The following is a 17673-nucleotide window of genomic DNA, read 5'->3' as shown; positions in this document are numbered from 1 at the left end:
TCCCATCTCTATTCAGGGAGGCCTAGTAAGCGCCCCCCCCCCCGCCATGGGGCTTCCCTGGTGGCTCAGTGGGTAAAGCCCTGTGGGCTTCCTTGGTATCTCAGCTGGTAAAAAATCCACCTGCAATGCAAGAGACCCCAGTTTGATTCTTGGGTTGGGAAGATCCCCTGAAGAAGGGATAGGCTACTCACTCCAGTACTCCTGGGCTTCCCTGGTGGCCCAGATGGTAAAGAGCCTGCAATACGGGAGACCTGGGTTCAATCGCTGGGTTGGAAAGATCCCCTGGAAGGAGGGCATGGCGACCCACTATAGTATTCTTGCCTGGAGAATCCCCAAGGACAGAGGAGCCTGGGGGTCTACAGTTGATGGGGTCACAAAGAGTCTGACATGACTGAGCAACTAAGCACAACACAGCACAGTGAGCCCTACAATAGTCAAGCCCAGGGATTTGCTCCTATTTCATCCCATAAGGACCCTTTCCTCGGGCTCTTCATGTTTCAGATGACATCGGAAGCAGCACCTCGGCTGGTGCTTATCCGTTGTCAACACTTGGCTCTACTGACAGGGAGGGCTCCAGGCAGTCACTGACCAGCTGTCTGATCCAGACCAGGGCTGGAACAGCTGCCAGCTGGAGAACCAGCAGAGAAAATCCTAGAACTCATGAATAAGCGGAGGAGTCTGCCCAGGGTCCAACTTGGGAGTCTTACTTGCCAGGCAACAGAGGTAGGCATGCCTGGCAGTCCCCTGGATGGGGTGGGATGAAGAAGGGGAGCTGACCTGCCATCCTGTCTCTCTGGCCAGCTTTCCCCCATCACACTGTGAACAGAGCTAGGGACACCTGCCGGTGTGAGAAAAATGACACGTAGGGATAGGCACATGGGTTCCAGTTTTCATGCATACGTGCGTGCTAAGTCGCTTCAGTCATTTCCGACTCCTTACAACCCTGTGGACTGTAGACCCCCAGGCTCCTCTGTCCATGGGATTCTCCAAGCAAGAATACTGGAGTGGATTGCCATGCCCTTCTCCAGGGGATATTCCCAACCCAGGAATCAAACCTGCAACTCTTACATCTCCTGCTTTGGCAAGAGGGTTCTTTACCACTAGCGCCAAATGGGAAGCCCTCCAATTTTCATGGTGACTCCCAGTTGTGGTGATAAGTCTCTGCTAACATTTATAAAGTGCTTATAAAGTATCAGATACTCTTCACTTTACAAGTCCTAATTCAAATTTTATCCATATAACAAACCTCTGAAAGAGGTACATTATTATATTCATTTTAAAGATTAGGAAACTGAAGTTCAAGTAAGTGCCAAGCCCAGCTGTGACTCCAGAGGTCTAGCCACTGCGACTGAGGTCCTACTCACCACACTACACTGCCTGCAGGGCTTCCAGGGACCCAAGATGAGGAATCCAGGGCCCTGGATGTGGATTCAGCAGCAAAAAGTGCTATGACCTATGTTGACCCTGCTACTGCTACAGGATGGGGGCAGTGATGGCTCAGGGAAAGGACGGGTCTCATTCTGGGGAGCTATACTCTTTGGATAGCTCCCTTCACAAGGATTCCACACCTAATTCAATAAATTCACAACACACCAAGTTGACTTGCTTAAGGTCACTGACCCCTAAGAGGTAGCCCTGGGATTTGAACCAAGCTAGTCTGACCCAGAACAGCTTGTGGGTTCCTTGGAGAGGCAGCTCCTTGCCAAGGGCCCCTGGATACCAAGTGCAGTGCTGCGGACCAAAATGAGACAGAAGAGGGCAGCTGCCCCAGGAGCTTGCAGCCTGGGTGGGGACCTGCGGGCACGAGGCTGCCAGGCTGTTGTAAGCAGCTTCCAGACCACTGCGATCCAAGCAGCAGGAGCTGTCACCATGGTAACCATTGCCAAGGCATTTCCAGCCTGGTATGTGCTGGGGGCTGCCTGGATGTGGATTTGAATGGCTGACTTTCTAGGTGTGGGAGACGGTAGAGGGAGGAGGCAGGCAGACTGTGTTTACCCACACTCTTCCCAAGCCCCTCCCACAGCTAGTTCTGGGACAAACATTCCAGAAAGAAGTCCTGGAGAAAGCAAGATGGAAGCAAGATGCAGAGAGTAAGGGGGAAGAAGAAAATCAGAGTATGTGGAGTTTCTGGGCAGTTCCAGATGTGCACACAGGGAAGATCCCACCCACCCCAACACAACGTCCCTGCTGTTCAAGCCTGTTCTCACCCACTGCCTCGCTGAATCGTCACGAGGCAGGCAGAGGGTAAAGACCATTTACCCCATTTTACAGATGAGGAAAGTGAGGATGGCCAAAAAGTCGTAGACCAGCAGTCAGGACACCTGAGTTCTAATCCTCTCTACTTCCCACCTAGCCAATCCCCACTCGTCAGTTCAGTTCAGTCGCTCAGTCGTGTACAATTCTTTGTGACCCCATGGACTGCAGTACGCCAGGCTTCCCTGTCCATCACCAACTCCCGGAGCTTACTCAAACTCACGTCCACTGAGTTGGTGATGCCATCCAACAATCTCATCCTCTGTTGTCCCCACTCCTACCAGCCTCCTATTTCCTGTTTTGTGAAACAGAAGTCCCATCCATTGACGTCTACATGCCTGGAGGCAGGATCTTTGCCTTGTCATTCTGCTCATTCATTCACTCACTCATTCATTCTCCAAGCACTTCCTCTGTATTAAAGTGAAAGTTGCTCAGTCGTGTCTGACTCTTTGCAACCCCATGGACTACACAGTCCATGGAATTCTTCAAACCAGAATACTGGAGTGGGTAGCCTTTCCCTTCTCCAGGGGATCTTCCTAACCCAGGAATCAAACCGGAAAGTCTCCTGCATTGCAGGCAGATTCTTTACCAGCTGAACTGCCAGAGAAGCCCCTCCCTCTGTATTGGACCCTCTCAAACACTGAGCTTATAAGAAAAACTGGGCCAGTCCTTTGAGAAGCTCCTACTCTAGTTCTCATGCTTAGAAGTGCCTGGCACCCAGTAGGACCACATCAAGATGTCTAGAGGCAGACTTGAGTTAAAATCATAGCCCTGCCCTTCAGAGTGCTATGTGATCCTAAGCAAGTCCCCGCTCCTCTGAGCCTCATCTGTCACTTGCCAGGCAGGGCCCAGGGGAAACTGCCAGTCTCCAAGGCATCTCAGCCCTGGTTCCAGGATTCTGGGGTCTAATCTTGCAGGGCTCTGGCATGGCCAGCTGAGCTTTCTAACAAGGAAGCTAAGGAGCTCTGTCACTTGTCAGGCAGGAAATACTGTGCTCTGAGAAGGGCGGAGCTCCCACCCTGGGGCTGGCAGAGGAACAAGCCCCACTGTGCTCTGGCCCCACCTCCCTCAGAGAGAGGAGTGCTGAGCCCCTGGAGCATGGGCCGAGGGGAAAAGCAGCACAGCCTCCAGACTCCAGCAGCTTCCTGGGACTCCAAGGCAGTCTGCCACAACAGGGCAGGCCAGGCCAGGCGGCCTCCCAATCCCTTGGTGGGCAGGCAGCCAGCCAGGGAGGACGGGGCGTGTGTGGGCCCAGCAGGGTTTGGCCAATGAGGCCCCAGAGCCCAGCCACTCCTCTCAGGGCCAGTCACGGGGAAAGCAGAAGCCCTGGGCAGAATCAGGGCCTGGGGCAGCCAGGAAGGCTGAGCCAGGACAGCTGACAGGGAGGACAGGGCCTGCATGAAGGTGGGGAGGGCATCTAAGGGTCAAAGACGTGCGCTCTCAGACGGCAGCCATGCCAGGCACTGGCGCCCAGCCGCAACAGTCCTGGCCAGATTGAGCAAGGCCAGACGAGGCCCCAGCCGGCTACACTGCGGGCTCTGTGTCCCTTCTCCTCAGCCAGAGTCATGTGACAGACCAGCTGGGTCAGAGCAAGAAAGGCCACCTTGTCCCACCCTCTCATGGCTGGGGACACTAGGGGAAAGGCTAAAGTAAAGGGGAAAGCCTCTTAGGCCACAAGGCTCCTTCTGGGCAACTGGACAACCATCCCACACCACAGATTTAACCTGGACCTCTTCTGTCCCCCAAGTAGCCAAGCTCCAGGGACCCAACCCCCTTGAACTCTTGGTCTGCCCCCCCTCCCCGCCCCCGCTCAGCCCCCACACTCTGATGCGCTCAGGCCCCTGCACTGCTCACTCACTGGGCTGCTTCCACAGCCAGTTTACGGGCCTCCAGTCTCTCCACCTCCTTCCAGGCCTCTACACAACACTGAAGGGCTCTTTCCAAAACCCCAATCCACCAACTTAACCACCACAACCTACTGCGTCCTGCCTTCCAGGGAAGCTAGACCCAGTCCGCACAACTAGGACCTTGTTCTGACCTGTAGGGCCACACAGACTTTTCTGCAGTGCAAACCTGAGAGGGCACCTCTGCTGCTCAAGATCTCTCAGCGGCTCGCCATGGCTCTGCCTACTCTGTAGCTCCTGCCACTGCCGCCGCAGCTGCTCTCCCAGCTCCAGAGCACACTCTCACTACCTCTGCCTAGGACCCCTTCATCTGTTCTGCCTGCCAAGTGAGTCCTTCCTCCTACCCCCTCTCCAGCACCCCTTCCCCATGCCTGCCTCCTCCCCAGGGAGAGTTAGGGCCTCCCCGGACCACGCAGCCTCACCATCTCCATCACAGCACTGACTAAGGCATGCAGCCACTGTTTTCACAGCCACCTGCTCCACCAGACAGGCATTCCCACAGGACAGGGATGAACATAGGCCTGGCACAGAGCAGGTGCCAAATTAACGCCTGCTGCTGCTGCTAAGTCGCTTCAGCCGTGTCTGACTCTGTGCGACCCCATAGATGGCAGCCCACCAGGCTCCTCTGTCCCTGGGATTCTCCAGGCAAGAACACTGGAGTGAGTTGCCATTTCCTTCTCCAATGCATGCATGCATGCTAAGTCGCTTCAGTTATGTCCAACTCTGTGCGACTCCATGGACAGCAGCCCACCAGGCTCCTCTGTCCACAGGATTCTCCAGGCAAGAACACTGGAGTGGGTTGCCATTTCCTTCTCCAAAATTAACACCTACAGGAGAGGAAAAGAGTGGTGACAAGGGCAGCCTTGGAGCTGAGACTTGAGGAAGGGGACAGTCTGAGGTACAGGAAGGATTGGAGAAGAGCAGAAAACAAAAGCAGGAGCAGCAGGGGCTCTGGTGATAGAGTGGCTGGGGCAAAGGGCAACAGGTGGGAAAGTCCTAGGCACCTGTGTGGGTGGAGACAGAGGCGGGGATAGGGGGTGGGGCAGAGTCCCCAGAAACCAAAGAAGACCCCTGGAGAAGGGTGTGCCCTACAGTGATCAGCAGGAGAATGTGGAGACCAGCCAGCAGAGAGAACATCTCAGGGACTTCCCTGCCTACCCAGTGGTTGAGACTCTGCATTCCCAATGCAGGGGGCATAGGTTCAATCCCTGGTCAAGGAACTAAGGTTTCCCACGTCACTAACCCCCACATGTCACAACGAGGAGCCCGTGCTCCACAAGAGCAGCTCACACGCACCACAACTGAGAAAAAGCCCACGTGCCGCAAAGAAGACCCAGCCCAGCAAAAACATAAATAAACCAAAGAACCACCTCAAAGAGCAGGCCTGGAACAGAGGAGGCCCACCAGCCCCGGAGGGGAGGAGCTGGCCTGGGTAACCTCTCAGCTCACTCACCATGCCACAGGGCTGTGCACAGAGAGCCCCTGGAGATCAGCCTGGCCTGGACTCAAGTCAACTAACTCAGGTGACTTCAGGCAGGCTGCTCAGCCTACCTCTGTGGGCCTCAGCTTCCGTAACTGCAAGAAATGGGATCATAATACCTACATCCAGGGTCATCATCCAGGGGATGAAATTAAAGATCAACTGCTCACGGCTCCTAGTACACACCTGCCACGTGGCTAACATTTACTGAGCACTGAGGTTAGCATTATAAAGCTGAGTTTGGGCTTCCTACCAAAATATAGCTGGGAGACTCCTAAACAGAGTTCAAACCAGACTGTTTACATAGTACTTTCTCACGCATGAGTTCACCAGAACCTCATGGCAACCCCGTGGGGAGGCAAGACTGGTAGCCGGTTTGAGAGGTTCTGTGAGAATTCAAAGAACCAGTGATAGAGTAGCAGGGATTCAACTGCAGGGCAGGAGACCCCACATGGCCCTGCTCCGCCCACTCTCCCTCCCAGGCCTCTCTCCAAGGGCTGGGGACTGGAAGGCGGGCCCAGGGGTGGGGGGGTGGAGGTGGGGAAAAGCACCTTGGCCCACTGCCAGCCAGGCCTCAGGAGAGCCAGGCCCTCCTAGAGTGTGAGGGAGCTGCCCAAGTTGGTTCCCTGTCCCCACAAAGGTGGCTCCAGGCTCTCAGAGCCACCAGTCGCCTCCCAGCAGTTTTCCCACCAGCAACACAGAAGCATCTGTCAACCTCCTAAACACCCCTTCAATCCTATTCCCTGTCTTCTCCCCTCAAAAGGCGCTGAGGCAGCCTGCACACGCATACACCCTGAGTATGTACAGAGGCCCCAAATGTAAACAGAGATAAGGAGCCAAATAAGGGAGGAGCGATTACAAATAAGGGGGGAATGCGTGTGTCGTGCTAAGTCACTTCAGTCGTATTCGACTCTTTGCGACCCCATGGACTGCAGAGTGCCAGGCTCCTCTGTCCATGGGATTCTCCAGGCAAGAATACTGGAGTGGGTTGCCATTTCCTTCTCCAGGGGATCTTCCTGACCCAGGGATTGAACCCGGGTCTTCTGCATTGCAGGCAGGTTCTTTACCCTCTGACCCACTAGGGAAGCCACATGAGGAAACCAGTTGCACAAAGATGCTGCCATAAAGAATTTCATTTGGCTTTGAGATCCCCAGTAGACAAGCGTAAAAAGGATAGCAGTGGGTACCAAACTCTGAGATGAAAAGTGGGTGCACTGGTCTGTGAAGCCAGCATGAGGGCTGGGAGGACATCGGTGTTCCATAGGCTTCTGATGGCCATAAATCATCAGATGACACCTTCATTCTAGAAGATAAATAATGGTCTCCAGTGCCCTATACGCACATCCTCATTTTACTTCTAGCTACAGGGTGTATTGGCACTTGACATTTTTCAAGATTTGGGGGTGAGGAAGGTAGAGAATTAAACCATTAGTTCTTACTAAGAACCTGCTAGATGCCATTCATTTGGTTAGCACTTACTGAACATCTACTATGTACCAAGTGGTATGCTAGGAGCTTTCACATGTATTCTCTCAGTAATTCTCATACATATCCTACAACACACTGTTACTCTACCCATTTTACTATGAACAAACCAAGGCTGTGAGAGCCAGTGCATTGCTTCTGAGCACCTGAGAAGTGACAGACAGAATTTAAGACAATCCCAGAAGATGGGACTTCCCTGGGGACCCAGTGGTTAAGACTCCATGCTTTCACCACAGGGGGCGCAGGTTTGATCCCTGGTGAGGGAATTAAGATCCTGCATGCTGTACCAAAAACAAAATAAAATGAAAAAATTTTATTCCAGGGCAGTTCCCTGGTGGCCTAGTGTTAGGATGCTAGGCTTTCACTGCAGTTACTTGGGTTCAGTCCCTGGTGGGGGGAACTGAGATCCTGTAAGCTGTGTGGTGTGGGAAAAAAAAAATGCAATCCCAGACCTACCAGCCAAAGCCCACCCTTATATCTCCACAGGCCTTGGAGATGAAGAGATGCTTCCATCTGAAACTCAAGAGAGGGGAGGCAAACTAACCCATGTCACACAGCCTGTCAGTGACCAAGGAGAGAAGAGGCCAGTAGCCTGAGTCCCTGCCCAGAGCCCACAGCCTAGGGCAGGCTGGTCAGCTTTTGTGCTCTCCCAGTGAGGACAGAGGGGGATGGTAGGGTCTTCAACCTGTTCATCCTGCCCCTGCCCCTAAATCTGACAGGAAAGGAAGTGGGTAGCGGGTATAATTGAAATTGTGAGCTAAGCCCACCTCTTTTGGAGGTAGAGCTTCATGAGGCATTTCCAGTTTAGCGCCTTCCTATAAAACTGAATATAAGTGGAACTTATATCCATCAGCTTATCATCCTCAGGAGACCTTGGATAGGCTATTTTGCCTCTCTGTGCCTCAGTTTCCTCATCTGTCAAATGGAGCATTTAACTAGAGAGTTACTAAGAACTCTTTTCAAACCATGAAATTGTTTGGCTTATGGGAGGACCTCCTTGACAAGATTCAACACTTTGGCCACCTGATGCAAACAGCCGACTCATTGGAAAAGACCCTGATGCTGGGAAAGATAGAAGGCAAGAGGAGAAGGGGACCACAGATGAGGAGATGGTTGGACGGCATCACCGACTCAATGGACATGGGTTTGAGCAAGCTCCAGGAGCTGGTAAAGGACAGGGAAGCCTGGTGTGCTGCAGCCCATGGGGTCAGAAAGAGGCGGACAGGACTGAGTGGCTGAACAACAAAAGACGTCCTTGACCAGACCCACAGGGCCCTCCAGCCACACCCCCAGTCTTGCTCACACCACGCACCCCCAGACAGCACCCCCAGACTACTGACCATCTCTCTCCTCATACCCCTCAGGCCGCTGCTTACGCCTGTCTGGAGCACTCATCCTCTCCTCTCCACCTCTGAAACGACTATCGGTCCCTCAGCTCCATTATCTCTCCTCTATCCTCAGGCTCCGGCCCCAGGCCTCCACGCTGCAATGCTCTCCATTGTGACAACATTCATTTAACTGTGGGAGTATTTGGTGGACACTGGACACAAAGATCCTTTGGCGGGAGCACTCTTTACTCCTGGTGTCCATGGGGCCCAGCACAGAGCCTGGCTCACTGTGGACCAAATGAATGAGTCGGTTCAGAGGGTCTCCAGTTCTCAGTGTCACCCCGTGTGGCAGAGAGAATGGAGGCCAGGAAGTCAAGAGAAGTTCCCCACTAGAAGTGCTGACCTCTCACCCCATCCTAGAACAGTCGGAACATCACCTGTCTGCCTCCACCCCCAAGGGTAAAAATAGTTTGTCTGAAATCGGACACCTGAGTCATCTGGAGAATTCCTCCTGCCCCATTAAGAAGTCAGCCAGGGGCCAGAGAGGGGAGGGAGGGCATTTCCTGAATGCTTAGCCATTCCTAGCTCATCCGATCCACAGGAAACATTCGAGGTGTTATCACTAGCAGGGTACACAGGCGATCCAGAGAAGTCCCAAATCCAAGGTCACCCAACACTGAACCACAGAGCAGGGATTAAGTGAGGCCCCCTGCCCCTATCTGCAGGGCAACTCTTGCCTCTGCACCAAGAGTGAGAAGGGTTTGGAGACAGAGAACGACTGCCTGCTGGTATGGATGGGGAAACTGAGGCTCGCGGGCTGTCTGCCCAATGTCTTAGGCAAAAGGGCCTGAACTTCAGCAGACCTTGGGCGAATTAATGAGAAGTAGAGGACAATCCCCACCCCATCTTCATCCAAGACTAGCAAGGGTTAAAGGAGATGCCAGAGACTTCCCTGGTGGTCAAGAATCCACCTTCCAATGCAGAGAACACGAATTCTATCCTAGTGGGGGGAACTAAGATCCCACATGCCACAGGGCAATGAAACCCCCGTGTCATAAATACTGAGCCTACTCCACACCACAACTAAGACCCGACAGAGCCAAATAAATAAATGTTTTTAAAAACAAATAAAGGAGATCCCGAAACTAAAGCACCCAGTTAGCTGTGAGGTGTGGTGCACGTGTGAGGGAGGCTGGAGAAGATGGAGCAGTTGGGCAGGACCAGACTTGTCCTTCCTCCAGCAGGCTTATCACCGCTGGGAAACGAAATGCGGAGATGAAGGGAGCGTATGGAACGTGCCTTGTAAACCTCAGTGGCTCAGCCCTCCTTTCATTTCAGCACTTCTTGAGTGTGAGTAAGGCCTGCCCACAGGGACAGGACAGCCCGCACAGAGCAAGACAGGGGTTACTTGGGAAATGCTGCTACACGGAGGGGTAGCAGGGGCCTGGCAACCAGGCAGAACCTGCAGGGACTGGCTGTGTGGGGCCAGGATTCAAATTAGCCTCAGCCAGCATCCTCAGTTCTGCTTCTCTACACTGTTTGGGCACTGTTCCTACAGCATTTCGCAAGAACAACGGAGCAAGTGAGCAAGTTTTTGAATCTCTCTGGCCCCAACTTTCTTGTTTATAAAATGGAAAGGTACGCAGGGGAGATGTGACAACAATCGCTCTCCCTTGTTTAATTACTTGGTATGTGCAGGTGGGGCGCCAGGCATTTTCTGCGCCTTCTCTCTCAATCCCCACACAGCCCTCATAGTTAAATGCTGTTATTATTCCTATCTTACAGATGGGAAAACAGGGGCTCAAGAAGGGTAAGTGTCATGCATGCACACACACACACACACACACACACAATCATTATAGCCAGTAAAGGGCAGTCAGGACTTGGACCCAAGTTTAACTCAAGGGCTAAGGCTGGCTGGGCGCTTTGCTGTAACTGCCTCTCTCTTGTCTGACACAGCAGAATACTGCTGTGTCCCCAGCATTCAGGCCCTTTCTCACCCACACATGCCAGCGGGACCCCTAGGCAAGCTTCCTCCCCATGGACCCTCACACCCTCTGCAGGAAACAGTGATGGTATCATGACCTCCTCCCAGCATAGTCCAGCATCCAGGCACTTGTCCTACTAGACGCTCAGAGTCAGCAGCCTGTGAGGGAGAGAGGTGGCTACCTCCAGAGTGGAAACTGCAAGTTCTCTGTCAGCCAAAACCTGCTTTGCAAATCCTCAGCTCTCTGGAGTAGGAAAAAACCTCATGGCCAGCTATATATGCCCTCTCAGACACAGACATCTCAGTCACCACCACCACCCTGCCCAGTGACTGTCCAACATGAGCTTGCTTGCTCTCTGAGATAGGAGGCTCACTCTCTGCTGATGTAGACACGTCCCCTGTGTCTACATCCCCTTCTGCCTGACAGCAGATCTGCCTGTCAGAGTTCTTCTATCTACCCCTCTCCAACTGACAGCTGCCTCCCTGCAGCTTTCTTCCTTGGAGCTGTTTGCCACCTCCTACCCCCTACCTCCAGCAGACCCCAGAAAGGGGCAGGAGGGGTCTGCACACAGGCAGTCTGACCCCAAGTGTGACTGGTCCCCACTTTGTGGCCTCTCAGGCAACCCTCTCCAATAGTACCCAGCTTGGAACCCACATTCACAGGCAATACCCCTCCATGGGAGCCCCTGGCAGTGGGGTGGGCCCCTCAGGATTGGTGAAGAGGAGGGCAAGCCTCTCTCCTTCATCAAAGCCCTTCATGCTCCCCCTGCTAGACAGCCAAGACTCCTGCCTGACGCCGCCTCCGAGTCACCATGGCAACGGGTAGCCAGGCAATGGGCCAGGTCCAGCCATCCTGCAAACAAGCCCATTTACCTTGGAGCTGGAAACACCAGTTACAGGGACCAAAAGTCCTCTCCAGAAGGACAAAGTGGGGAGGGAGAGAGAAGAAGAAGAGGGATGGAGGGGAGGAGAGATTGGTTACAAAGAGAAAGAGGGAAAGAAGGGAAAGAAAGAGAGGAAATAGAAAAAGCATGAGGTCAAAGAATGGGTGCTGGTAGGGAACAAAGCAAGTAGAAGACACACACACACCAGAGAGACGTGAGGAAGGCAGGAAAGGGCTCCCCGCCCCCGCCCCCAACCTCCCCCACTGCTCACATTCCTCAAGCCTGAGCTGCTCTCAGCCCTTTGGGACTCTGGCCACAGCTGGGACTTCCTGCCCCAGGAAGCTAATAGCCCATGGCCCCTTGGAGGCCCCAGTTGCTGCTCTGGCCCCTGCAGTCCCCTCTGCTGAGGGACGGTGCCTGCCCTCCCCAGATTGTGGGGCCCCTGTCCTAACCCCAGACAGCACTTACAGGCTGTTTCCTGCTTGGGTCCCCATCGTTCCCCTGAGGCCCAGCCTGTCTCTGATCACCAGATCTCCTGCCCCTCCCCTCATACTCCCACTTCTTGCCCCCAGAGTGTTCAAGAAATCAGTCCCAAGCAGAGCAGAGCGGCAATAATAGGTGTGACTTCATCCACAGAACACACTTCCTTATACTGTGAAAGGAATGAGTCACAGAAGGAGGTCTACCAAGAGGACCCCAACCCTCCAGGGGCTGCTTCCAAGGCCCCAAGCCTGGAGGCGGAAGGGTGAGAGTGAGAACTGGGCCTGGCCTGCTCCCTGGTGGGTCTGCTGAGCTGAAGCAGATGGCCCAGTGGTTCTCTGCTGGGCACTTACCATGTTCCAGGGCCTTCCTCAGCCTCAAGCTCTTTGGCTGTAAGATGGCCCTATCATTCTTGGCCTAGTCTCATTCCCACCCCCATGTGCCCTGAACTGTCTCAGAGGAATCTGAGCCCACAAGGAAGGCTTGTTGAAGAGGGATGATCAGGGCAGAGAGAGAAAAAGGAAAAGCAGGAAGGCACAGGGCGCTGGCAAGAGGAAAACAGACTGTGCTAGAATCCTGGCCCAGCCTCTGACTCCCTGGATAATTAATTAAGCCACTCTCAGCCTCACTTTGCACATCTGTAAAGTGGGAATAATAATATCATAGTGAGGATTCAATGAGATTATACACACAATGCTTGGACCAAGATCTGACCTGAAGAGTGCTTAAAAAGTATTAGCTCTCCATATTGTTAAAAAGTTAAGGCATTTGTGTCATTTTTGCAGATTCCATACAAAACAGAAATAGACCCACAGTCATAGAAAACAAATTTATGGTTACCAAAGGGGAAAGGGCTGGGGAGGAGGGTAAATTGGAAATTTGGGGTGAACAAATATACACTACTATTAATATAGAGTCCCTTAGACAGCAAGGAGATCAAACCAGTCCATCCTAAAGGAAATTAACGCTGAATATTCATTGGAAGGACTGATGCTGAAGCTGAAGCTCCAGTCCTTTGGCCATCTGGTATGAAGAGCCGACTCACTGGAAAAGACCCTAAGGCTGGGAAAGATTGAAAGCAAAAGGAGTAGGAAATGACAGAATATGAGATAGTTGGATGGCATCACCGACTCAACGGACATGAGTCTGAGCAAATTCTGGGAGATAGTGAAGGACAGGGAAGCCTGGCATGCTGCAGTCTGTGGGGTTATAAAGAGTCAGACACAAGTTAGCGACTGAACAGTAACAATATATGTAAAATGGATAAACGACAGGGACTTACTGTATAGCACAGGGAACTGTATTCAGTATCTTGTACTAACCTACAATGGAAAAGAATCTAAAAGGACAGAGGCATTGTCGAAGGACACAGGACATCATCCTAACCGAAGAGCCTGCACTGGTCCCTAGGGTAAGAGATGCCCACCGTAAGTGGCCAGGCAGCCTTGGCAGAGCCCACAGAAGGCTTCAGGGCAAGGACCCAGGCTTCAGGTGGAGTGGAGAGCTGCAGGAAGCTCCTGGCAATGGTGGGGATCAGATGGGCCTTTCAGCCCCACCCCGGGACAGTCATTTCCAAATAAAACATGCCATATGCCTACCATCAGGGCTTCATTTCAGCCGTGGATCAGGATGTTGAATAGGATGGTGTCTGTAGCACTCCATGGGGGCCTCCCCCAGATGACCACTCACAGTTTAACCAGACTCAACAAATTCTCATCTCCCAGGCCCCTGAAAGGTTCAAGATGCCTCACTAAGGAAATGGTTTCTTGGAATAGAAGGCAGTGATCATTAGAAACCAGCTTGGGTTTATGGGGAACAAGGCATTCCAGGCACAAGGGAAGAGTTCACCAGGGCAGGAATAGACATATTGTTGCGTTCGCACAGATCCAAAATGTTGTGAGTGCTCAGTAGACATGAGTTAAATCGAGCCTGGGAGCCATCTCCCACGTTTGTGTGCTCTGTTTAGCATTTGGTTAAAAGACTTGAATGAAGACACACTTAGTCACACATGGCCACCTGAAAGGCTGTAACTTTAGACAGAAAACCAAACAGATGAAAATGAATGAGTCATGCTATCAACCTGCACCTCAGTTTTCCTGTTGCTGTCACTTTGCTCTAAGATATTTGTGTGCTTGGGCTTTCCAGCTGGCCCAGTGGTAAAGAATCCGCCTCCCAATGCAGGAGACGCAAGAGATGCAGGTTCGGTCCCTGAGTCGGGAAGATCCCCTGGAGCAGGAAATGGCAACCCACTCCACTATTTTTGCCTAGAGAATTCCATGGGCAGAGGAGCCTGGGGGGCTACAGTCCATAGAGGGTTGCACAGAGTCAGACACAACTGAGCACAGATCACATATACGTGTGCTGGGGTGGCGCTAGCTTTATGGTCGTTTCTGCAAAAATGGCCTCATGGTTTCCTCCATCCACAAGCTCAACAAGTCCTGCTGCATCCAAACGGGGCCCAAGGGCTGCTGGAGGACTCTTTGGAGGTGAGAGGCGGAAACGTGTTCAAGACAGGAGTGACTGGGTGGCAGGGAACAGACGGCCTCTCGCTGGGGTACGGCAGACAGTGTGAGGCCCAGCCCAGCGAGGGGGGAACAGAGGGGACAGCGCGTGGCACAGGGTGGACAGTCAGGCAACAGGAGGGACAGTGAGAGGGCCGGGCTGCGTATGGCCTGGGTGCCAGACCTCTGGCTACAAATGCGAGGGCTGGCTGAGTCAGGACAAGAGGGTCCTGGTCAGGAATAAAACCCAGACTAAACAGGAACCGACAAGGTTAGAAAGAGGCTAATTCTGGCTGGGGAGCAACAGCAATCTTTTCTTAAAACTCCATTCCTTCCTTCAGGAAGATACTGGGAGTACAGCACTGACCAACCCAGACTCTCCACTCACGAACAGACAATAAACAAAGGAACAAGATCATTTTCGAGGGAAAAGTGATATAAGAAGGAAGACAGCGAGGAGCACTATTTACAAGAGCCAAGTCATGGAAGCAACTAAACGTTCATCAGCAGAGGAATGGCTAAAGAAGACATGGAACATACATGGAATATTAGTCATAAAAGAGAAGGAAACAATGCCGTTTTCAGCAACACGGACAGACCCAGAGATCATACCAAGCGAAGTCAGGCAAAGAAAGACAAATATCACATATCATTTATATGTGGAACCTAAAAAAGTGATACAAAGGAACTCATGTACAAAACAAACAGACTCACAGACACAGAAAACAAACCTGAAGTTACCAAAGGGGATGGGGGTGGGGTGGGAATAAATTAGGAGTTCGGGATGAACAAAAACACACTACTATATATGAACTAGATAAACAAGGTCCTACTGTATAGCACAGAGAACTGTACTCCATGCTTGTAATAACTTATAATTAGAAAAGAATTTGAAAAATAATATATATGCATAACCAAATCACTTTGCTATACACATGAAACTAACACAAGGTTACATATAAATTACATTTCAATTCTTTTTGTTTTTTAAATATTTCAATTTTTAAAAAGAAGAAGAGGGCTTCCCTGGTGGTGCACCTGCCAAGGGACATGGGTTTGATCCCTAGTCTGGGAGGATTCCACACACCGCATGCAGAGCATCTAAGCCCGTACTCCATAGCTGCTGAGTCCTCACTCTAGAACCCGCAAGCTACAACTGCCGAGCCCACGTGCCTAGATCCCACGCTCTGCAGCAAGAGAAGCCACTACAGTGAAAAGCCCACACAGGAAGAGACATGTCTACAGAGCCAGGAAGAGAAGCCCCTGCTCACTGCAACTAGAGAGAGCCCACGCAAAGCAAGGAAGACCCACTGTGGCCAAATAGATAAACAGAAATTTTACTAACACCTAAAAAGAAGAAAAACAGCGGATGTGAAAGAGAGATGAGGTGGTGGACTGGAAGGGGCTAATTTAGACTGGGTAATCAAGGAGGGTCATGGCCACGATCTGAATGAGACAAGCAAGAGTGACTGGGCAAGGCTCTGGGGGCACAGGGTCCCAGGCAGGGGAGCAGAGTGCGTAGAGGAACAGGGAGAGCTTGGCTGCCAGAGGAGCAGTATGGTGGGCAGTCAGGCTGGAGCAGTGTCAGGGAGAAGGGAACGAACTAGTCCCACATTGCCCAAAGCCTCAAGTTCCAGTGGAATTTGTATTCTACTCCACGAGTGATGGGAAGAACTGGAGGCTGTGAATGGGGAGAGAGATGATCTGACCTGCATTTTAATATCACTTTGCTGTCATATGGGGCTTCCCACGTGGCTCAGTGGGAAAAAAAAAAAACCCACCTGCCAATGCAAGAGACACCAGTTCGATCTCTGGCTTAGGAAAATCTCCTGGAGGAGGAAACGGCAACCCACTCCAGTATTCTTGCCTGGAAAAAATCCCATGGACAGAAGAGCTTGGCAGGCTACAGTCCATGGGGTCAAAGAGTTGGACACGGCTGAGCAGCCCCATGCTGTTGTGTGAGGGCAGACTGCAGGGTGAGAGAAAAAGCAGGGAGGCTCCTCCGTGGGCAACTGCAGTCCAAAGAGAGATGATGGACCCAGGTGTATTTGGGAGGTGGAATCATCATGACTTGCTGATAGCTTCCATGTGTGAGAGGGACAGAACAGGAGGATGCAGGGAGGACATGACCGAGTGGCTGAACAACGAGGACAAAGCTGGTAAGAGAGGGGTCTCCATGTGCCAGAGACCACCTATGTACGGCCCAGGGGCTGTCCCAAAATTGCTCTCCCAGAAGCTCAAAGACCACCGTTTAGAATCGATGGCTGATACTTACTGTGCACCTTCTGTGTGCCAGGCCTAGTCCTTGGGGGTCCTTTAATTCTCCAGTGCACCCTGAATCAGGAGTCCTCCTTATACCGTCGAGGAAAAGGAAACTCAGGGAACGTGGAAAGATCCACACAAGGACACATAACCAGTAAAAGACAGAGCAGAGACTGGACGTGGGTTCTTCTGACTCCAGAGCCTGGCAGGGGTGCTGCCCCAAGGGATGCCAGCCCTGGAGGGGTGTCGGATCACTCAGCCCACACGACTTTTCAGACAAAGCCTGGCACTTGGAGACCCTCCATAGGTTGCCTCCTGGCTCTCCTGCCTTCCAGGTGAGATGGAGAAAGCTGGAGAGGGAGTGGTCCCTGGCCAGTCCATCCCCCCTGGGCTGTGGGAATCACCATCCTCCCCACCATGGCCTCTTCAGAGGGCCTACCGGGCTCAGAAGTCCCTCCCGGTCTAAGCAGGAGTGAGACACACCTTCCCTTAGTCTGGCAGCCTGGGAGCTCCACTTTCATCTTCCAAAGCATTGGCAGGCGGGTGGGGACCAGTCACTCTCAGCCTCAGGGTGGGGTGGAGGAAGCAATGCTGTGCTTGCCCTTTCCCTTGACCCAAAGTTATTCAGTCTTTGGGTCCCTTCCTCTCCCGGGGCCCATATGTCCCACATACCCCACCACTCTCAAAGCCTGTAGGCAGGCCATCCAGTCTCTATGCATCACGGAGCTACCCTCCTTGACACAAAGCAGGCTCAAATGACAGGGACCATTATTACCTCCAAGTCCACGTGTTACCGACAAGAAAACTAAGGCTGGGAAAAGGTAGCCACTAGCCGCTTGAACCAGCCAGAGCCTTCCGACTCCAGACCACCATCCCTCCCACAGCTCTGAGGGGCAGTATCACCAGAGAAGGAGAGGAGCTGGTCTCTCCACAGCCCCTCCAAGGGATCAAATGGAAATTGAGACCCACCTGGTTTGGCTTAGCCCTGAAGTGTGCTATAAATCTGAGGCTGCTTTAGGAAGACTTGAAAGCCACTCCCCTTCCTGACTTCTGACCTGGATTCCGGGCCTGGGAGCAGGGCCACACCCCAGGGCGGATCAGAGCCGGTT

At 52.6% G+C, this 17673-nt stretch overlaps 1 protein-coding gene across 1 annotated transcript in view; it reads right to left on the bottom strand.

Annotated features, from left to right (window-relative positions):
• The window catches only part of ACOT11 (acyl-CoA thioesterase 11), a 46814-nt gene that overhangs the window by 22182 nt on the left and 6959 nt on the right, over positions 1-17673 (bottom strand). The window lies entirely within an intron of this gene.

The sequence above is a fragment of the Capra hircus genome, chromosome 3 (assembly GCF_001704415.2).
Source record: "Capra hircus breed San Clemente chromosome 3, ASM170441v1, whole genome shotgun sequence".
NCBI classification, from domain to species: domain Eukaryota; kingdom Metazoa; phylum Chordata; class Mammalia; order Artiodactyla; family Bovidae; genus Capra; species Capra hircus.
This window is presented reverse-complemented; position numbering and strand designations above follow the sequence as displayed.